Genomic DNA, 23,945 nt, shown 5'->3' on the forward strand with positions numbered 1-23,945 from the left:
GAGTTCATGGAAACCCAACAGACCCCACTATAGTCATCAATGTAGTTGATCAGTTGCCTTTCACGTCAGTCTTGTGCCGGATCCGGCACATCCATCATTTTTGTTACTTAGCCCCCATAATGGAGCTGCACAAAAAAAGCAAACAATGAGCACAAATGTGAACAGAGCTTTAGATGAGGATTTTACCCTGATGGAGAGAACTGTATGTAAATCTGTCATAAGGAACACGAACCTAACAATCCAGCTAACGGTCAAAGAACTGATGCCGGGCGCTTTGAGCAGAGAACAGCTGGATGAGCGATCACTTTGCGCTGTAAAACACACAACACACAACGATTATTGCTTAAAAAAACGCTCATAAGATTTTTTGAGCGATAGTCGTTGTGTCTAAACCAGCCTTAACGGCTTGTAACTTCAGACATGACTCATTGATGATTATGAGAGCTGTGCCTGCAGTTACAAGCACCGGCCACTACACAGGGATCGGAGCAGCAGCTTCCACTCCAACCAGTGTATTGTGGCGCTGACAGCGGGCACCCAATCATCTGTTCGTCCGGGTTCCAAGCAGCAGACCCCAGCCACTACAACTGATGAACTATCATGAGGATAGATCAATTATATTTATGTGGAAACCCTCCTTAATATAGAAATGGTGTTTCCAGTTTTATTTTAGCAGCTTATATAAAGCTAAAGCATTTATTATTGCAGCAAATTGTTTAAAGGGATTGTTCGACCACAGAGAAGCCCTTCATGTGATCCAGCTCCGGACATCAGCTGCGTTTACCATGGGAAGCCAAATCATATGATATCAATATGCACTAATAGGATCCAAGACCCAGAGCGCCAAATGTACGTCTTCACATGTACTGTACTAGTAATCTGCACGGCCCACGGCCTAGGAAGCAGCAATGACATGCTTATATCAAAGCTGACCCTATGGCCATATAGCTGGGGAATCCTGGATGTGGGGATTGATGTGAGAATAAACATTGCACATTAGTAAGTGCTGAATCTTTACATAAATTGTTAAGATTCTTCAGGATTCACAAAAACAGGTTTTCTCTTTTATCATCATTTTCTACAATTCCCCATAATGTTCTCACTGCTGGTAAAACGAGGAGCCATCGGTAGTTAGAGCAGCTGTGAGGACATCAACTCCTCCACGGCTGGCGTGCAGCTTGTCTACGGGCACATTTATACCACTTACCGGAGTAGGTAGCCTGTGCTTAAGTAAAAGTTAAAGCCCGCCATAACAGAGGCCTTTACATCACCAATGGGCCCTGCAGATGGCAGCGGAGAAGCAGATGTGCCAGCAGCCCTTCTGCAGCACACCAGCCAATTCGTGAAAGTATGGAAGAGATGGGCACAGAACCCAGATCTCTAACATATATTAGTTGGTGCATCTCAAAACCACAACACACTTCACCCCTTTTTAACTGGAATTGTGCGGCGATATACCATTAGTTTAATAAAGATTATTTTTCATTTTAACATTTACTTGTTTTGAGGGGAAATCCATCCCAGCCAATACAGGTATCCATACCTAAAAAATGCTCTTCAGAGGCTGACCTACTTCTAGCTTCTATCCCCAGGATCCATCACCCAGGACCTCCAGCAATCTGTAGCTAAAGGCCCGTTGAGACACAAAGATGATAGCTCAAAAGCTGGCTTTTGAGCAATCATTTTGCATAAACTACTATTTGGTACTAATGCCAATTAGTAGCATGTGAGCCGCCCAGACCATTCGCTGTTCGCTGAATACATCCCCTTTGTTCTACCACGCTGATTACAGCTAAGACAATGCAATCAGCTGTTATCAGTGGTCCCGGGCAGAACAGAGCGTGCGGTCCCTGCTTATCAGCTGTTCTGCTGAAGGATGGATTTCAGGCCGAACTGAAATCCATCATTCAACAGAAAACTGAAAGATGGGCACATTTACACGCAACAATTATCCCTCAAAAGATGGCTTTTGAGCGATAATCGTTGGGTCTAAATGGGCCTTAAATGTACAGAGCTGTTTTGCTGTGGCAAGCAGACAGCTCTCTACATTGTTTAGTGTTCGGCACTGCAGTTAATGGGACGCCGCATGCAACAACAGCCAGGCCACTGAATAATGAACTAAGCCGTCTGATTTCGGCAGCTCCAGACACTAAGAAACTGGCCCAAGAGAACAGCTGATTGCTGGGGGTCCCAGGCGGAGGACCCCGGCAAGAATCGCAAGGCACAGATTTCAATCCCATATTGAAGTAGCAACACACAGAGTACAATGTCTATAGAAAAGGTGACAATTCTTTATTCACAGCCCAACTATCAATCATTCGGACTAGACAGACAGCCAATTCTAAGGCTGGATTCACATCTAGAGACAGAACCTTCAGCCGGAGATTCCGTTGCAGAAGCAGCTGAAATAACGGAAGATAAAAGTGCTGCATGCAACATTTTTTCTTCCGTCCAAAGGCCAAGCAGCTGGACAGAAAGCAGGTGGACGCCATTATAGTCAATGGGGTCTGTCCGGCGCTGTTCGGTTCCATCTAGAGACGGAACCGATCAGCTGTGGGGAGTCCCCTCTCCCGCTCCCCGAAGCAGAATCTTTGGCGCAGATGTGAAAGCACTCTGCACTCTAAGTAAAACATAGTACAGATATATATTCCATTTTTCTAATATTTACATATATAATTGGAAAATAAGAACTCCTGATAAGAAAGCAAAACATTGCAGATTTTGTGTGTCCAGCATTAAACAATTTGGCGCCCTGTGCTATACTAAGAAGCAGTAGTCATGAAGGGGTCCCCCAGGACATTCTTGTGCTTCTTCAGGATTCCTCGCACACAACAGAAAGATAGGAGCGCTGAGAGATATGAATGTGCGGGCGACGCAGAATATTCACAAACTGCAGGGTGCATTAGGCCGGGCTCACAAGACCGTATCGTGATACGTACTTTACGCTCGCTGTTCCGCACTGGCTTTTTTCTTTTCTCCTAGCAACTCGCATAAAACATGCCGCACGCACAATGTAATTGCGTATGCACTGCATTTCGAACACAACCGTAAAGAAGATTAGGGCTCTTACGCATGTAATACTCGGCAAAATAGAACATGCTGCGTCCTTTTTTAGGTGTGCAACATACACAATAAATATACACAAGCGTGAGTGGAACGTATCCGTGTACTTTCACTGATGCCATTTACCGCATACGTACATTGCGCACATAATACGCAATGCAAATACATTGGTGTGAGGCCAGCCTTGTTAGACAAGGGAGGTTTCCTTTGTTTTGTCTTTTTATTTAATTGCCAAAGTGTTACCAAGAGCAGATTTTTGGGTATGAAATCACTGCCCCGTGTTCGGCTTTCTGCATCCCATCATTAGCATATCTGTGGCATTACATCAACCATCACATCTGTTGCAGGGAGTGGAAGCATTATTCTATATAGTCTATCTGGCCACACACAAGCATCAAGACGGAATGCACAACAGTTTTCGGATTTGTTCTATTAAGGTTTAACACGGACTAGAATACTTTCAGGGGGATTAACCCTATGTTTCCTCAGTCGACAAGGAGTACAAAAAGGGCGAAGTGAGGAACCCGTGTGGAGGAAAAGAGGCGACTGTCAATCTTGTTACCTGTGTAAACTATAACAGGCCATGTGGATGCAGCCTGAGGGCCGCTGCAATATCCATGTTAGGGCTTCCTATCAGTAACTATAGAGGATGCAGGGAATGCAGTTGCACCCGGACCCCGGAGCCTTAGGGGCCCATAAGGCCTCTCTTCTCCATATAGAGAGCCCAGTACTATAAGTAAACCATTATAGTTGTGGGCCCTGTTAAAAAGTTTTGCATCGTGGCCCGGGAGCTTCAAGTTACGCCTCTGTTTCCTACAGTTCGGCTTTGTATCCAGTTGCATTGGAGGCTCTGTTCTACGGCCTCCGGCACAAATTCTGGGGAAAACAGTGCCGCAGGCTGGAACATTCTGTCTGCTCCACTAACAGGCGGCATGACGGAGATCCAACAGACCCCATTATAATAACCATGGTCTGTCATATGATGGATCTGTACTCGGCTGGCATTTTGGTTTTTTGTACCTATGCAATAACTGGAAAAAAGACTGAATAAAGCCCGAGGGGCTAATGTCCACGGGCATTGTTTCACCCCATGACTCGCAGCGAATGGGGGCAATGCAAGTCAATGGACATGCGCAAGGCACATCCAACTGATTTGGAAACCCTCACCGTTTATGCATATGCCCATGGTCATAAGACCTTAGGGCAAGCTCAGGCATCGGGGATTTGCTGTGGAATTTCAGCTGCAGATTTCACATCGAAATCCTCAGCAATGTACGTAAATCGGGTTATGACAAACCCCATTCGCTTAGGCCTCATTCCAAGTCTATACGTTTTTCCGTTGTGGAAGCCGGTGGTGTTTGGGCTTTCTGTGCGTACAGTATTGGTTGTGCACCGCACATAACAGTGTATCTCACGCGCTCTATCATGCATAGTATGACTAGTAGGTTTTTTTTCTTTCTAATTCCCCACTACGTTTCATAGCGGCGCACATAGGCAGTTACTGCAGAGCTGAATAAAGAACAATAGGGCTATTCACAGTAAAATAGAACCCGCTGCCTTCTTTCTCACGTACATATAACACACATACACAAGTGTGAATGCTTTCATTGACGACGTAGGACGCCATACACGGCGATACTTGGCTCACGGAATACACATCCTCAGGCACAGTCTTCAAAGAAAAATCCTAACATTCATGTGATCCCAAAATAGCGCTTTTTGGAAAAATGCCACATTTTTTTACTTTTTTTTTACAGCAAAAAACATTGCGGACAGATGTCAGCTGTAGTCCAATAGGAAAATCTGAAACCCTCTACAAACACTGGCTTTTAAGTGGTTTTCTCTCCTCTGGATGGGCGTTCTTGGGCACATTGGCATTGTTGGCCACCTACAGCCGGCTCTGGGTCTGGAGTCAATAAAACGTTTTCTACTAGGATTTTTCATAAGTTTCTCTATAGTAAAAAGTGCACCAGAATAAAAAACTAACACCTCTAAAAACGTCCGTTTATTCAAAAAAGAACTTTTTTTTTTTTCATGCACATTTTAATGGCCACAATAATGCCACCAGAAGTGCGTGTGAAGAAGCCCGAGACTCTGCGGCCATTGGCCAGGTTATCAAAACCTCCATGACGGCTGATTGGCTCCAGATTTAGCTTTCATTTTCTAATGCTTAATTAAACCTGGATTGTGATTGGATGTTAGGGGTAACGAGGCCCCTTCCCCCGAAGCCGGCCTTGCTACACGCAGGCCCATATACACATATACCAGGTGATACACATAGTGGAGGGTGAAGCAGGTGAGATTCCACCTCCGCACATTAGCTGTCAGGTAACACACTAGAGGATGATCACGGAGCACAGCTTGACATTTTCAGGGTTGAACAGTCCAGCCGATAGTAATTGACATCTATGGATTCTGACATTTTCCTTCACATACTGTTTACCTGATACAATAACCTCACCTGCCACTTCTGCTTACAGCCATCAAACAAGGCACTGCCCTTCCAACCTCATTATCCTTCCTCAGCGCCCCGAGATCTATTAAAAAAGCCTTCCGTTCAGATACATTAATTCTCGACTCATTCAAAACAAGCATGTGGTGTGTACAGTATATGCTCTGATGGAGGTAGGCGGTTATAGAATAGTAGGTTGGTTAAGGATCCTTCACGCGGCCCGATTGTATAGCAAGGACATTCAAGCGTTCTCTTACCGGATCATTGGGCCACTTCAAAGTGCGAATGATGAGCTAATAAACGATCAAACATTAATTAATCCGTTGGCTGATCAGCTTTATGTGAGCTACTGGTTGGTCGGCTGCACATCATGTCAGTGGTGAGATGTACAGCCAGCCAATGACAGCTCTATAGGGGCAAGTGATCTTAGTCATTAGCATTCATGCCCCCAGTATAGAGAGCCTGTAAATATCATTAACCAACACAGGGGTGTCGTCTCTCCTTAAGGAGAGCGCCCAATAAAGTGTGTAGAGACACCTAGGGGGTGAGTGGGGCGGGGTGGGGGCACCGTCTCTGCCTAAGGAGTGCGCACAGAAGAGGTGTGAGAAGACACCTGAGAGGCGAGTGAGGAGACTTATAAGGCCATGCATGCTCCTCTGGGTAATTTATGCAACTAAGGAAGATGGAAAAAGCCTCTGCAGCGCCACCTATTGGATGGCAGCATTCCTGCAAATCAATGTACGACTTTTAACAAGTCTGTGAAACAATCATTGGGAACAGGAAACAAATTTCCAATCAATGTTTTACAAACTTGTTAAAAAGTCATACATTGATTTGCAGGAATGCTGCCATCCAATAGGTGGCGCTGCAGAGGTATTGTTCCATCTTCCTTATTTGCAATAACCAACACACTCCCTGTTCATCAGCGCTCGCAGTACAGGCAGATCATCCGCTCTCTTTAAAGAGGACTTGTCACTTTCTCTGAGAAGGGGAAGCTGCTGCATACCGGGCAGCCATGTCCCCACTGATTCCATCACCATTTTTGTTGCAGCCCCCTAGTCTACTGTCAAGTGTGCAGCTTCCAACACCCAGTGTCAGTAAACCGTCATGTCAGTGGTGGAGAGCGCCCTCTAGATGGTGGACTAGTGTGGGGTTTTTTAAAGTAACAGGAGCCACTGGGGCGAAGGCGGGGAAAGGGCAAAAGCCAAAATAAAAATCCCTTTCAGATGGAAGTCGAGGGGGCAATAAGCCGTTATCACGGTGTGATCTGTCCAGGGGTATAATGGGATTACAGCCCCACATACATCAGTGCACTCCCGGAAACCACCACTAGGCCGGGCTCACACATGTGGATTACCTGCAATCATTCGCGGGAATTATGAAAGATTACGGATGTGAGCGGTTTTCCACATGCATATACGCTACGCTCAGCGCATCAATCGCGCAAATCTCTCTTTCCGCTTCAGATGGCATTCCGGCTTTTCTATTTATTTTCCTTTAAAACTTTGAGTCTTTCCGCCGCTCGTACGCAGGGTTAATGGGGGACGGAAGACGCACATCCATAGACTTTAATGGGGGCTGTCTGCGCTAAAGTAGAGCATGCTGCGATTTTTCTTCCACTCGCAGAATACGCAATTCATACCGCAAGTGTGGGTGAAAAATAGAAAATGCATGCCTTCACCATGCCCACCTTTTACCACAGATCTCCTGTGCGGACGGCGATCACGGAATCCAAATCCGCCCGTGCGAGCCCCGCCTTATTGTAGAATTTGAAAAGTAAAGTCTTGGTTCCGAGAAAAGTTTGGGGCGCGGCAGATTACAGCTCTGTAGTAATACATAGCAGGAAGCCATAAGGGGTCTACGAGACTGTATATACTGTATATAACGCTTATGTCATATGGAGGCAGAAGGACAGATACTTGGTATGGAGGCAGCACACATAGTGCCTACAGCTGCCCAGTGGGGGGCGCTGCACAAAGCGGAAGGCACGTTCGCACCCCGTTATTTAGTACGCCACTTGATTACGTCATGGGTTCCCAACACGGCTGCCAAGAACAGCGGTACGGCGAAACCTGTGAACGCAACCATCAGCAGTTGGACGGCCACCACTTCTGTCTCCGAGGCCGCGGTTCGTGCCCGTTATATTTGGAGTATGGAGTAAGGCTGGGTTCACACAGGGCCGATTTGCCGCGGTGAATCCCGGGATTAGCCAGCCATGTGGACGAGATTTCTCAGAAGTTTCGTACACACGGGACGGCAAATCCGCTGCGGTAAATCCGGAACTGCGATGTGGATTCGCCGGCCGCAGCATGTTCATTTTTTTACTTCTTCCGCTGTGGCCGCGCTCTCCTCTATGGGAGCGCCGGCCACAGCGGAAGAGCAAGCAGCCAGTCTTAGCAGCAGTTTTGAAGCAGCGCTTCTCCCAGCGGAAATCTTGCGGATTTTCACTGCGGCCAAACCGCAAAATGTCCACCGGGAATCCGCCCCGTGTGACCCAGCCATATGTAGCCAACAAGGCAATTCTACACTCCAGGTATAATGGAAAGGGACGGAATCCTTGTAGAACGGATGTAAAGCGGCGTCCGTCTCCATAGTAACCGGTCACGGTGCGGTTTGTGACAGTGCAGTAAATAATGCAGTGTGAACGCGGTCCAACCAAATCCCTCATGTCCACAGGTAAGCTCGTTACTGAGGAGGAGCAGCCCTGAATGTGGGGAGCCGGGGACATGGCAGCCTGCGGGCTCTCCTCACACTACTAGTGGCGGGAATGGGGCGCAGTACTTACTGCCAGCAGCTGCCGACCACAAACTTTCCACCCGGAAGCCGCCGGCTAACAACGGCTAACATTCTCGGCACTCCGCTCCAGCTGCACGTGTGAGCACTAGAGGGCGGCCCGCTTTGTTTTCATGCGCCGTGTGCTTCCTTCCAGGACGCCATGTTTGTGTCGCTTTCCAGTCCAGAATCATGGCGGTCTCCATGAAGATGGCCGCTGCCGGAGACCGCTGTGCTCCCCCAATTCAAAAGTGAAAGAAACAAAGTTGCCAGCAGCTGCAGTATGGAGTGCGGCACGTAGACAATACATGGAGAGGCTAGCAGTGTAGCGGGGATACGCATGCTCGTCTCCATGGTAACCACAAACAACACTGGGACATTAGGTGAAGCTGGTGTGGCAGGATCCGCACGGGGCTGCCCGCAGGTTATGGCAGCCATGTGGCAGACACTACAGTAGTTCTCTGCATAGAAACTCACTAGATTTTTAAAGAATTGTTCAGTTAGAGTTTTTTTTTAAATTTACAGCTAAATCACTTAAAACCAAAGTGCTTCACCCTCCTCAGCGCCAGCGCTGCAGCAATTCACCAAGTCTGTACCAACTGCAGAAATCAGCTGACCGCAGCCTGCCAATCACAGGCTGCAACGTCGCTGTTCCGAACTCTTGGCATCATAGCCCCACGATGGGAGCGGTAATGCCAGTGTTGTAGGGTCCAGGGATACCCAGGCGGCTTCTTCAGAAAGCATAGACACCTCATTATATTACTATATATGTGTTCAGTGGAAACTCGTCTACAATCCACACAAAGCCATTCCTTCGTTATCTAAAAACAACCTGATTGGTTACATTTCACTACAGTATTGGCCCATTTACACGCAACAATTCTTTGAACGAGCGACTTAACAACTTTTTTGTTTTCTAATGTTGAGAGTTTACACGTAAAGATAATTGTGTGAAATACTCTCCATTCCCCTCGTTAGCTATGTAAACACTGTATATGTCGTTTGCTCTGGTAGGTGTGTGTTTATGCAAAGAATCTCTCAGCGGGAAAGATTAGTGCTAAGAAAATGCCATTGTCTCCTGAGGCCGGAGTCATTGTGTATAGCTGGGCAAACAATCACCCCCCCCCCCCCCTCAAGTTGTTTGAACAACTGAACAAATGCCCTTTAAGTGAACGAACTAAAGACTTTTTTTGCAGGCTGAAACTCAGCGATAGACGACAAGTGAACGAATAGCGCCCGATGGCTTCGTGTGTACATGTAACAATTATCGCTCTCGTTTGAATGACTTTTGAGCAATAATCGTTGCGTGTAAATGGGCCTTATTACACAGGCGCAGTAACTCTTTAACCCTACAACTGCTGTATCATCAGCTGCCCTAAAATAGGCATACTTCCGCCCTACTTTTTACAACACCCACCATCTTACTTGTGTTAACTCTTTTTTATCCTAATCCCAGCTACCACACCAGGAGAACGAGCAGTGACGCTGCAGCCTCTGATTCGCGGGCAGCAGTCACCTGACTAACACTGTCAGAGACTAGGTGAATCGCGGGGATGCAGCGCTGGATCACCTGGGGCGAAGTTGTGGCCTAACCTTAAGGTAGGGCCTCAATAGTAGATTAGCAAGGGTCCATCCGCAGGGAACCAACCTATCAGCTCTTCTCTGGCCCGGGGTGCTCCTCCACTGGCTGATTTCTGGGCAGTAATATTTGCTAGTTTTACGGGTTCATTCTGGGTGCAGTTGCTCTCAACAGACTTTGGAATCGGTCTTGCGTGAATATTGTGTCAGTTGACCCACACCATCTTTCCCATACTTTGTTAAATTTTTCGGGGCACTTTCTATTTTTGTAAACTATTTTTTCATACGGTAGTATAGCGTTGATTATATTCTGCCATTTTGAAAGTGTCGGGGGGCGCCTGTCCATCCACCGCAGGGCCACTGTTTTATGGGCATAAAATAGTACCTTGGTGAGAAATATCCTGTCGTGATATTGCCACTGCTCTTCGTCTAAGATACCCAGGAGGTATGTTGCTGGATCGTATGGTACCGGTACACCCATCAGTTGAGTTAGGAATTCAATGACTTCTCCCCAGTATGTGGCAATGTTTGGGCAATTCCATATTAGGTGGTTAAAGTTTGCGTTTGGTGCTCTGCATCGATGGCATTGGTTTGTAGGTGTCCTATTCATTTTGTGGAGTCTGGTCGGCGTTAGGTAGCACTGGTGCAGTATATATAATTGTGTTAATTTATTGTTTGCGGCTGGTGACACCGTGGTATACGTGGACATTGCGGTTTCCCAGTCCTCATTAGTAAGGGTGGGGATAAGATCTTTTCATCTCTCTACCACTGTCATGGGCATGTCGGGGATCTTAGATCGTAGTAGGTGGGTGTATAGTACCGATATCAGGCCTTTGGGTCCCTGGGTGCGCAGTATGCCTATTAATGGGTATTGGGAGAAAGGCTGTCTGGGCTCTGGGAATTGTGCTGTTAGGGCATGCCTGAGTTGTAGATACCTGAAGAAGCCGGATCTTGGAATTTGGTATAGCTGCTGTAATTGTTCAAAGGAAACCAGTACTTGATCTATGTATAGGTGTTCTAGGGTAGTGATTCCCAGGTTTACCCAAAATTGCTTGTCTGGTAAGTTTATCAGGTGTGGTAGCTCTCTGTTATCCCGTAGGGGGGTCTCCAGGGGGGTGTCTTCCCATTTGGCCAAGCGTTTGCACACCTACCACATGTTAGTTGCGAGTCTATGTATGGGAAGCATCTGTTTTGTCAATAGTCTCGGCTTTTCTAGGAGGATCCAAAGCGATGCCTCTGAAAGAAAGAACATCAGGTGGTGCTCGGAGTTTGGGAGAGGAGAGCCCGATAACCAGTGTCGGATGTATCTTACTTGACCCACCAGGTAATAAATTTTGAAGTCTGGTAGCGCCATTCCTGCCATTTCTTTAGGCCGCTGTAGAGTTTCCATACGGAGTTTGGCCCTAGAGTTCCCCCATATAAATGGTATTATTAGGGAGTTAGTTTTTTTGAAGAATTTCTGTGGTATGGGTGCTTCTGCGTGTTCTAGACAGTATAAGTACTTGGGGAGTATTATCATTTTAATAAGGTTAATTCTACCCGCTACAGACAGTGGCAGGGAGCTCCAGGATTTAAGTTTTTGTTGTAGGGTTGTCAGTAAGGGGGTGATGTTTAGGTCTAGGCTTAGCGTATGGTCTCTAGTAATCCAGATCCCTAGGTATTTAAATTGGGGGGTAACTTGCAGCTTACAATACAATATATATCTCCCATCTGCCATCCTTCTGTTCTTAGGGGCATAAACACGGATTTCTGCCAATTTATACGTAGTCCTGAGAAGTTTCCAAACTCGTCTATTAGGGAGATAGCCAACGGGAGGTTTTTTTGGGGGTCCGATATATACAGTATTATGTCATCTGCGTATAATTCGATTCTGTCGTCTCTGGGTCCTATCTGGATGCCTCCATATGCGGTGTGCTGTCGGATTTTCAGGGCCAGGGGTTCTATTGCGATCGCAAACAGAAGGGGAGAGAGGGGGCAGCCCTGTCAGGTCCCCCGATGTAGTTGGAAGGAGGTGGAGGCCAGGCCGTTTACCACTACTTTAGCAGACGGGGATTTGTAGAGTATAGAGATCCACCTAATAAATGAGTCTCCTAGTCCAAACCTCCGCAGGGTCTCCATCAGATATGGCCACTCAACCGAGTCAAACGCCTTGGCTGCGTCTAATGAGGCCAGGGCCCAGTCTGACCTCCCCTTCCACCCCACCTGCGTGATTACTTGCGTCCTTCTTATATTGTCTGATGTAGACATTCCGGGGATGAAACCTGTTTGGTCGGGGTGAATGATGTCCTTTATAGCTTGGTTTAGGCGGGCGGCTAATATTTTCGTAAGGATTTTATAATCTGTGTTTAACAGTGATATAGGCCTATATGAGACACAATCGTCTGGATTTTTATCGGGTTTTAAGATAAGAACTATGTTAGCTTCCAGCATCGATTCTGGTAGCTGGTTTTGGTCAAATATTTGTTGATATAGGGAGTGCAGGTGTGGTATTATTTCTTTCTTGTATTGTATATAGACTTCTATCAGTAGGCCATCTGTGCCCGGGGTTTTGTTTTTCGCCATGTCACTTAATGTTTCCTCAATCTCCTCCTCTGTAATTGGGGAGTCTAGTAGGGATTTATGAGTGTCCTGCAATTTTGGGCTCCGTTCTTATTTTAGTGGCGAGGCTTGGTATTGCAGGCAAAGTTCCATTTCATTTCAAAAGAGAAGAGCTGATAGGTGGGGTTTCTGCAAACGGACCCCCGCCAATCTACTATTGATTACCTACCCTAAGGTTAGATCATAACTAGTTTACAACTGAAAAACCCCTTTTATTAATTGCATCCATGCTTGTGACTCTTCAGGCAACTTTTACCTTGGTAACTGTAGTTCCTCGTATGTTTCCTATGCCTCTCATTGCCCCATTGTCAAATGAGGTAGAAGAATGCAGTTATAGGGACATTTATTTATACTTGGAGTTTTGCTACAGCTTCTCCACAGCCAGATGTTACATTATAGTGGATAGAAATTTATCAACTGTCATTTCCATATTGCAGATTCAGATTCCATATTCAGATTTATTACTCTTCTAAATTTAGGCAATGTTAAATTAGACAAGACATGCAAAAGCTTCTCCAAATTTATCACAGTGCGGCTCACTGCATGATAAATTTGGCGCAACTTATTAGACTTATGTTTTTTTTCTTTCTGCCACATCTTTACTGGATTACTTTAAACCAATATTTTATGCCAAAATAATGGTGTACACCATTCAAAAAATCTGGCATATTAAGCAATGCCACTGAGCTAAAACCCCTTGTCTAAACATTCTTCAAAACTATTGAGGGAAGAATAAAAAGTAATAAATAATTAATTTGGTGCATGACATGTGTAGATTTTTTTTGGTCTAATTTTAACCAAAATGTTGGCGTATTGCTGTGTCCTGTCTATTGCAGTTTTTCCCACTTTAGTGGATTACATCTGGTGCTGGGGCTACAATTTTCAATAAATTAAGTTCTAAAAGCAATTTTAGGAACAGTTTCTTTAATGAACCCCAAAATTACAGGGAAAACTGGGAAGAATCTATTCAAACCTCATTTGCAGTGTAATAATAATAATAATCTTTATTTGTATAGCACCAACTTATTCCGCAGTATACACTTACAACTCCTGATACATATGTCAAACTTATAGCACAATGGAAAACCAACACCCCTGTGGGTCTATTGAAAAAGCCTGGACCTAGAGGTGCTGTAGAAGTTTAGTTCAGTAGAATAGCGGAAGGTCCAGGTCCTGCAGCTGTATCACAAACGGGCGTAACTGAATAAAGTATTATAGTTGGAGGCCCTGTTACAGGTTTTGCATTGGGGCCCAGGAGCTTCAAGTTACGCCTCTGATCACAAATATATGCCCATAGTATGTGCATTTAAAACTGGCCAAGCCCCATAATCCATTAGACAATTCTGCTAAACTGCAGTCACTGGCCATAGCTGCTCCCTAGCAGAGAAGGGCTAAAAAAGCAGTCAATATAAAAGGAAACAATTGCCAGCATTAACCATAGGTAGTGACTTACCAATCAAGGTCAAAATATAAGCAAGGAACTAGGCCCCCAGGCTGTTGCCAACCAGGGAGAGATTGAGGTTTCCACTAAAACCCCTTCTAAGGTTGTACAAGAATCATGTTTTATTATCCATGCCGTTAATTTCGGCAGGGCGGAAGGTGTCACCAGTGATACTCTCACCGATGCAGAGTACAGGTATTCCATTTCTCCCTCTCCTACTCATTACACCCCACCCGTGAGGAGGAGCCTGAATGGAGCAGCAGCCCAGCAAGCATGGTGCTGCTCCATTCATTTGTAATGGAACTCCCCAAACTAGCGGAGCACTTGTTTAGCCATTTCTAAAAGCACTACTTAAATTAATGGAATGGCACTGTGAATGCTCAACCGCCTTCAATTTAATCTCTTCCTCAGTACAGGAGGTATAGGGAGGAAGAGAGGGAAATACCAGCCCTCTTTTTCAGAATCGCGACAGTCTTAGTAGTGAGAGCCCCCTCCCAATCAGAGTTTTATCACCTTTCCTAACCGACCAACTCACTAGGACAGGCAAATCCAGAGGAGCCAAATTGCCATTATTTGGCGAGAGTGCAATAAATCCTACCACTGAGTGGAGCAGCACTGACGTGTGGCCAGTCTAGGAAGCTAGTGAGGGGTGCCCCGAGTAGAGACTAAATAGCACCCCAAAAGTGCATGACCAGGACCACTGAAAAGCAGGCTCAACATGTGCCTACTGATGCCGCTCAGCAGTCTTTCGCTTGCAGTTAGTCTAAACATCATGTAGCAAGGCACTGTTGACAGCCCCATAGTTTGCAGGAGAGGAATGCTAGTGATGGAGGAATAAGAAAGAGGGATGGGAGGCAGACTCCAAAAATAAAAAGTATAATAGTGAGCATTGTGTATTATGTACAGATGTGTTTACATACACTATGGGGCAGATTTACGAAAACTGCTCTTGAGAAATGAAAGCTGAGCCATGATTAGTTGCTACGGCAAGTAAGACTTTTTCTTTTGGAGATTTTCATAAATATGCTCCTATATGTGTGTGTATATATGCATTTATGAGCCAGCCCTTGTAGCCCCCACAGCTGTACCTGCAAGGGAGTATCTGCATTGGTAGAAGGAGCGCTGTGTTGCTGTGCTGTAACATCACAATGACAACATATCATTACCAGCATGTCTCTAAGGGTAGGATGAGGGTGGCATAGAATACCAGCTGTGCACAGGAAACGTACCGTACATCGGGCTCAACAGTACCGGCAGCAGGAGTTAGAGGAGTCACAGACATAGCCCCTGCCTTGGTACCAGGAGGCTGTTGAGAAAAGATCTTAAATTATGTTGGACTGACGCCAGATTTTTGCCCATCAGCTTCCACAAACTATAATTCGTCCGTGCCAAAATAGACATCCTTTTTAATAATATAATCCATATAACAGTTAATTTTTAGCTTCTCCCGTCAGTCAGAATTTGTTGCTAGGAGTCATGCCTGCACTCTCTCTACATGAATGACATCACTGGAAGTGACAGCCAGTCTGCAAAGAGATGTGCACCATTACACATGGCAGCAGAGAGCAATACGAGAGAGCCCAATGCTTTCAGTTTAATCTTAATATTCCATTCATATGCGTATTTTGTCATAGGGCGTCAAACATCATGCTATAAATGCGTATAAAGCTATTTATGTTCACATCTTTTTATGACTATAACCTGTTCTTTAAATGCACATTTATTTATGTTCTTTCATTACAAACAGCAAAGAAAATCAGTCAACCATAATTCAAATGCAATCACCGTTGTAACAATTGATTCTGCTAAGCTGCGCCTAACACCTCCAGCTCCCGGTGTGAAATACAGCTTCCGAGAATTAGCTTTTTTCCCTCTGCTTAATAAAGCATTGCTTCATCCTGTCATCACTATACAAGACCTGGTGTCATAGTCAGGTAAATGGAATTGTTTTACTATTTGCTTTAGCAACCACGGTACTTGTTAAAATGAAAAATGCCCTGATGCTAAAACCTTCTACAGTGACCTTTGTGCTTGAAATTGGCAAATCCATACTTTCTTTCAATTAACAAATAGCCTGGTTTGACTTTTACTTAGAAAAGTCTTTGCACATTTTGTATTTCTTAGAAGTCTTGATTCAAAATGATCAGAGGGGAAGAAAAGTGTAATTGAAATGTGCTATTTAAAACATGTAACCTTTATTGTATGGCTATGCCCAGATAGAAGGTTATAACTAAAATGTTTAGTCTTCGCATCCAAGTGGTTGTATTTGCCGTTTTCTAAAGCTATGATACAATGGAAATCTGTCATCAGAAAATCCTTTCCTATTATATCCTAAGGACAGCATATAATCACGAGGTACTGGTGTATCTTGACGCCACCGGAAGCTAGGGGCTGACCTGGGTACACCAGTACCTAATCATGATAGGTCTGCTAAGTCACAACACCAAATGTCACAAAAAATAATATTGTGCCATTTGTATAATATGGGCTCGCTGTATTCATGAACCCAATGCTGACCCCATATCCTTTCTTTCACCAATGATTAACGCACTCTGTGTACTTGGCTATATAAAAGAAAGTGACCATCAATTTTTGGTAACAAGAGTTTGGGGAATAGTCGAGCTCATGAATGTAGCAGATTCATAACTTAGTTTGTTGTATTCTTTCTCAGCAGATACTAAAGTATACAAAAGGCACAAAACTGCTACCGGTATTTGGTATAGTAGTTCAATTGATCTGTCCAGATAATATGCTACCCCTAAATTTCATTTACAAGTATTCTCTTTGCAGGATTCTCCAGTTTAAAAAAAACTAGTAAAACACCGATTAACGGTGATTATGCCAGACCCCTAGAGCGCAGAGGTCGCACCCTGCTGCAACTAATAAACTGTACGTATTACAAAAACAATACCATAGTCACATATAACAGACACACCACTGAAATCAGTATGTCTATATCTAATGCTTCCCTCAAAACGAGCAGCAAAAGCATGGTAACAGATTTCCTTTAAGTTGCATGTCTGATGTGTTACATCATACAACACAGTTTAAAACAACTGTGCATTGTGATTTATAAGTTAAAGGGTTATCCGGCACTTAAACTTTGATGACCTATCTTTAACCCTTTCTAATCCACTGTCTGACATCTAAAGACATTATGATTTAAGGCCGTACAGCTCCGATGTTGAAAGACGTCCGTCGGGGTTCTCTTACTGTATATTGCCAGCCTCTCTGCTGTCGGGGCCTATCCAACGTGTCACCTCATGCAGTACTGGCTTTAGCCAGCAGATAGCGTTGTTGTGTAATGGCAGAAAAAGAGTAAGCTAGGAAAACCAGGATACAGATTGGATTGGAAAGGGTTAATACCAGTTATCAATAGATTATTTTGGGATCCAACTCCTGGCTCTACCACAATCAGCTGATTGAAGAGTCCAAGGCACTTGGATTAGCGCTGGGGTGTCTTCATTGTATACCAGACACAGCATAGTACATTACATAACAGCTCTGCCTCATATGGCATCTCAATCCCATTCACTTGAATGTGACTGCGCTGCAGGAAGGCCATATGATCAATGAACATGTCACACACCAAATACTTGCAAGCACTGTGGCCTCTTCAAGCACCTGGTAGGTAGGGGAGCCAGTAGTTGGACCTCCATCAATCTGATATTGATGACCTATCCTAAGTAAAGGTCATCAATACATCAGCATTTGTAGGGAAAGCTTATGGGCTGAAATTAGGTGAGCGCTGAAAGCCACTGCTGAATGCATTGAGCGGCGCTGCTAAGTAGTCCGCCCTTTCTAATTTTAGATTGAAGGCAAGTGTAAAAGTTACATCCCTTGACTCCACAGGTCACCTACTTTTAGCCTATAAGCTTCGCTTGCAGGGCTAAAAGTAGGTGGCAGACTCCCTTTAAGACCTAGATAACCCCTTTAAACATCTTCTCTAGAGAATATCTAATGCCCTGCAAAACAGTGTATTTACAGGCAAAATGTGTGATATGTCAAAGCAAATTTAAGTCATGTTAGCTGTGAGAAACTTAAGTCAAAAGGTTTTAAGAGAGTCTCATGGGGTCTTCACAATACATTCTCATTGTGGAGTAATGCAACTTGCTCCTTAAATCACAGATTGCAGCACACAGGGGGGGGAGTTGAAAGATTTGAAAAGTCCACGAGGAATTTACTTCTTAAAACAGGGGCATTCCATTATCTAATAGAAAAATACTAAATAATTGTAAACATGAAAAGTATAAAATTTACATCAGATATTCTCCATTCAGATGGTTTAAAAAAGGTCAAAAAAGAATAGTACAATTTGTTATAATTTTTTAACCATGCAACTACAGAGAAAAAGGAAAGTGTTCTTATTTATGGATATACTGTATATTTCAAATTTAACAGTTGTAGGATTCAGTGATGCTAAACATGACAGGTATAGAAAATATTATAGTAAAGAGGTATGGATTAATCTTAGCAAGTAAATTATTTATCTACTGAGATAGAATTGAATGACGGAGTGCTCCCCTCATTATTACCCCAGACTCATAAACTATATGTCCAGTGTATTCTTTCCGCACACTACATGGTGATGAGATGATTATCTGTTCAGTCGCATTTGACCCTTGGTCACTTCATGGATCAATGTTCTCCACGCATTCCTGTCCTTCACCGCTTCTTTCAGTTCGTCGATTGACATGTTGGTGGTGGCCTGGATTGTATCTCGCCATCTTGTTCTTTGTCGTCTTGATCTTCTCTTTCCACTGACCTTGCCAAGCATTAGTACTGTTTCCAGTGAGTTAGGATGCATCACGTGGCCAAAAAAAAAAAAAAGAGTTGCTGTTTGATGATTTTGCCCTCTAGTGATATTTCCGGTTTGACGCGATCTAACACTACCTTGTTTGATGTCATGGCAGTCCAAGGTATTCGTAGCATTCTCCTCCAGCACCATAGTTCAAATCCATCAATTTTCCTTCTGTCTGTTTTTCTGAATGTCCAACTTTCGCAACCATACATTGTTATGGGAAAGACGACTGCATTGACCCGTATGGTTTTTGTTGCAATGCTAATATCCTCGCTTTTCCAAATCTTTTCTATTCCTTGCATTGCATTCCCACCAAGTGTAATCCGTCTCTTGATCTCAGGTCCACATTGCCCGTTGCAATCGATTTTGGATCCAAGAAAGATGAAATCTTGGACCGTCTCGACTTCTTTGTTGTTAATCTTTATGTTCACTGTACCGTTGCCTACCGTGGTCATGACTTTGGTTTTCTTGCTGTTGAGATACAGTCCCATGCATTCGCTTTCCTTGTGCACTCGTTGGATAGGGTATTCCAGGTCCCTTTCACTTTCTCAAGCAGGGTGGTGTCATCTGAATATCAGAGGTTGTTGACATTTCTGCCACAGATTTTGACTCGGATTTCTAATTTTTCCAGGTTGCATCGCTTCATTATCGTTTCTGCGTACAGATTGAACAGGACTGGTGATAGAATGCAGCATTGCCGTATGCCTTTCTCGATTCCGAACCAATCTGTGTTTCCATAAGCTGTCCTGACTGTTGCTTCTTGGTTGTTGTAAAGCGACTTGTAACCTGCTCAATATGTTCTGGGGCGCACATTTGCTTCAGACACTTCTAAAGCTTGTCATGTTTGTCACAGTCAAAAGCTTTGCTGTAGTCGATGAAACACATGTACACATCTTTTTAATACACTAAATGGTACAACATGTTACTTTGTGCCATTTTGGCTACTAGTAGTATAACTTGTAACCCAGCTGTGTAGCTAGCTACATATCGGTCCCAATTCCGTATAAATGGGAAAGGGTAGAGAAAATGGCAAACTACTCAACTATTTCTGCCAAAATACTTCATGGATTACAGCCAGACAAGGATAGGAAAGCAAGGAGAACAATGATCCATAAAGGGACCGAAAGTCAGCCTCAACTGAATGGATAATCGTCATCATCAGTATAAGCTGTAGCTGTAATATGCTGCCATTACCTAGCGCAGCATACTAGGGCTCACTCACATGGACATCTATCGCCCGCATGTAATATGCAGTGCTAAAGCCTATTGATTTCCTGGACCACTTACACCTGCATTATTTTTCACTTGCCAATTGAAAAAAAGACGCAGCATGTCCTATTTTGGTTTGTACTATGCACCAATATAGGCTATGGGGATATGACATATGTAGAAAATATGCATGTACATGCGTATTTGCGGTGTACTGCGTATTTTACGCACATAATACTCGGGACACATACAGCCCTGTGAGTGAGCCCTAAAGTTGATAAATCTGCATTAAGCCTTTCTTATATAAAGGATGTAGCACGTAAGAGCCATTGGGAGAGATTACTAAGCAAAATGTGTCAGAACTCTTGGAAAAATTGCTCCAAAAAAGTGGAGTCCGTGATGCGTACCAAATGCATTATGTGCTTTAGACACTTTTTACACTTCCCTTACACAGTTCTGACAAGTATTTAGGAAAATAGGTATGACTGAGAATACAGCAGATTAAAAGTGTGACGCCATTTTCTTTTCTTTGCACAAACGACTTAAAGGGGTTGTCCCGCGAAAGCAAGTGGGGTTAAGCACTTCTGTATGGCCATATAAATGCACTTTGTAATATACATCGTGCATTAAATATTGGCCATACAGAAGTTATATACTTACCCCCTCCGGCGTTGGCGTCCTCGTCTCCATGGCGCCGACCGAAGCCTTCTTCTGCCTGGATTAGACGCGCTTGCGCTGTCTGCCCTCCTCTGTCCCGCTCCGGCGTGCTCGCGCCGCAGAGGTCTTCCACGCATGCACAGAAGACCTGTGCGGTGCGAGCACGCTGGAGCGGCCCCTTCAGCGGGACAGAAGAAGCAGACAGCGCAAGCGCGTCTAATCCAGGCAGAAGAAGGCTTCGGTCGGCGCCATGGAGACGGGGACACCAACACCGGAGGGGGTAAGTGTATAACTTCTGTATGGCCAATATTTAATGCACGATGTATATTACAAAGTGCATTTATATGGCCATACAGAAGTGCTTAACCCCACTTGCTTTCGCGGGACGACCCCTTTAAAGGGGCGGTCCGAGTTATAGTTTTTTAGTAAAAGCGTGTTCCCCGTGCAATAAAATCTGCATATGCTCACCTCTCCCCGCTCTTGCTGTGTCCTGTGCCGCAGCCTGTAAACATGTCAGAGGGGGGACTACAGCATGTAAATAAACACAGCAGTGGGGGACCGAGCAGTGTGGCAAGACACATCGGGAGCAGGGAGAGGTGAGCATATGCAGATTTGTTATGTTACTGCATGGGGAAAATACTTTTACTGAGAACCTATAACTTGGACCGCCATTTTAAGTAAAAGAGTCAGTCATGAGGTAGTGCCAGAAAAAAAAAGCAAAGCGTCTTAGCATGTAGTGAGTTGGCCTTGATTGTATTTATCCATCTTGTACTATGTCGTCCTCGTCTTCTCTTTTCACTGACCTTGCCAAGCATCAGTACTGTTTCCAGTAAGTTAGCGCGCATCACGTGGCCAAAAAAAGAGTCGCTGATTGATGATTTTGCCGTTTAGTGATATTTTCGGTTGGGATCGATCTAACACTACCTTGTTCTACCGAAGTAAAAAAGTCAGTCATGAGGTCGTGCCAGAAAAAAAAAAGCATGTAGTGAGTTGCATCAAATGTACAATGCCGCGTTTGCCATTTTTAATGCGCATTTTCTACATAAATACAGAACCAGAACTAGCTCATAACATAAATACAGGCCCTAAACTAATCTTAGTACATAGATACAGCACCAGAACCAAGTTCATAACATAAATACAATACCAGAACCAGGGTCAGTACATAGATATAATAGCAGAGCCAAGCTCATAACATACAAGTTGGTACAGTACCAGAAGTGCTTTATTCTTCTATTTAGCACCGTGTCAGCCCTCCTTTTACTTGTATTACACCGGCAGCACGTCAAGGCATACTTTTCACAAGTTCTCTGTAAGTCTGGGCAGGAATAGCTCGCCATTCCTCCTGCAAGGCTGTGAGAAGAGATTGTTGTGAGGATGGGTGTGGGTGGCGGTGTCGTACCCGTCACTCCAGTCCGTCCCACAAGTACTCGATCGGATGAATGAATAGTTATTACAAAATGAGCAGCTTTTTATTTTACCCATGCCCTTTCCCAGCATACCAGTCGGCAAACTCAATATTTGCATATTTGCTGATTTTCTGCAGTGTCCAAATACTTTTGTCCATATAGTGTCGGTGCAATTGACTCCAAGGGCAGTTGAACACTCAGGCGGCCCTAAATGTTTCTAGGGGACTGGCTCTGGGTACATATGCTCCCCTGTCTAGTTTGCTATTGGTCGCTGATACGAGCTTGGGATGCTGAACCCCTCTGATTTGAAAGTGCTTGTACAATGAAATACCAGCCTGTATATTGATTCCCACTTACTAGTCATGGGCAGCTACTGTAGACAAAACTAAAGTGGATTCACACTAGTGCTTAGACTCCGTTCAGGGTTTCTATTCCTCTGTTCTGTTTTTGGAGCAGAGAGACTGAATTGGAATGTAATTAATCAGATCCATTTATTACCACCATTGTTTTCTATGGGATTTTTTCAAAACGCAAAATTTTCATTTGCTTCCATCCTGTTATGGTTTCATTTTTTTAAATAGAAAAATAGCACTGCCGGCTGCGCTATTTGTTCCATTTAAATAATGGAAACCTAATGGAACAAAGCAAATGGAAGGCTTTCCGGTTCTAAAATCTCCATTGAAATCAATAGTGGTAATAAATGGATCTGTTTAATTACATTCCAATTCAGTCTCTCTGCTCCAAAAACAGAACAGAGAAACAGAAAGCCAAAGAGCAGATTAAATACTAGTGTGAATCCACAATAGCTTTGTATATAGTGACTGCCGATGACCAGTAAGGGGGAATCAATATACAGGCTGGCAGTTAATCAGCCGATGCGGGATGTTGTGAATTGTTTCACACAGCCTACACCTGCTGTTTGGGCTGACGGTGGGCTGATTAATGAATTGCTGGGCTGATTAGTGGGCTGCTGGAATCATTAGGCTGCTATTACACAAGTGCTAGCAGTAGTAACTAGCACTTGCATTTGCCTGATAAGTGCCGGGCTGCACCTGTGCTTGTAGGTTTAGACTGGCAATTCTCAGGAACTAGCAACTAGCTCCTGCCCTGTCCCGCCCCTCCCATTGTAAACAGCCAGCAAGGGGCGGAGAGGATGAGAGAAGGGGGAGGGAGTTTAGCAGTCATGCTGCTAAACTCCCTCTCTGCTCCAGTCGCTGTCATAGGCTCTTATAGGAGTCTATGCAGTGGCTGTTGTATTCCGGCCAGAAAGAGAGTTCCAGGACTATCTTTCCTGGCCTGCGTGAAAGCGCCTGGCCAAAATGTGCTATTTTGGCTGGCTCGGCGCTTTTACGGGGCGGAAAATTGCCCGTCTGATATGATGCATTGGGATCCAATGCATCAGATGGTAGCGTAGATCGGCCAGCCGTGATTCACACGACCATATTTGCATGCAATCTGCAATAAACAGAACTTAATGATTTCAATGGGTTTGTACAGAAGTGCATAATTTGCTTGCACAATTCTGTCACACTAAAAATAGGTAGCATGTTTTATTTTTCAGGACATTTGTGCAGGGAAACAGAATATATGAAACTAATTAGGCTAATTAGCCATTTCATTGTACGCGTTCTTGGCTGCAGATTTTTTTTGCATGTGCAAATGTGCACATAAGTAAAAGTCAAGTAAAAAATGCAGTTGGGTAAGCAAATACACAACACCCAATGCGCAAAAATGCGGCGCAAATACACATTCACAGTATTTGCATGGTATTTTTGATGTGTAATTAACATGTACATCAAAAATGCTGCTGAAAAACGCTCAGTTTCTCCTTGAAGTGCCTCAGTTTTGCACTGCGTTTTTAAGTCGACTGACTTCTACAGGAGAAGCATGTGATTTCCATGTGCTTTACCCGTAGAAGCTTATCAGCTGAAAACTGCATCATTTCAGGGTTAAAAAAACACATGC

General features: G+C 44.3%; 1 protein-coding gene across 4 annotated transcripts in view; it reads right to left on the reverse strand.

Annotated features, from left to right (window-relative positions):
- Positions 1-23,945, reverse strand: part of ENOX1 (ecto-NOX disulfide-thiol exchanger 1) — a 550,861-nt gene that overhangs the window by 424,104 nt on the left and 102,812 nt on the right. For 2 of the 4 annotated variants that reach the window (XM_066581817.1, XM_066581799.1), the window contains exon 1: positions 8,301-8,382. The exons of the other annotated variants lie outside the window; for them this stretch is intronic. The gene's annotated coding sequence lies outside the window, so the exon portion shown is untranslated. Of the gene's footprint in view, positions 1-8,300; positions 8,383-23,945 lie in introns of those variants that run through there. 4 annotated transcript variants of the gene reach the window in all.

Source organism: Eleutherodactylus coqui, chromosome 1, assembly GCF_035609145.1.
Source record: "Eleutherodactylus coqui strain aEleCoq1 chromosome 1, aEleCoq1.hap1, whole genome shotgun sequence".
Taxonomy (NCBI): Eukaryota; Metazoa; Chordata; class Amphibia; order Anura; family Eleutherodactylidae; genus Eleutherodactylus; species Eleutherodactylus coqui.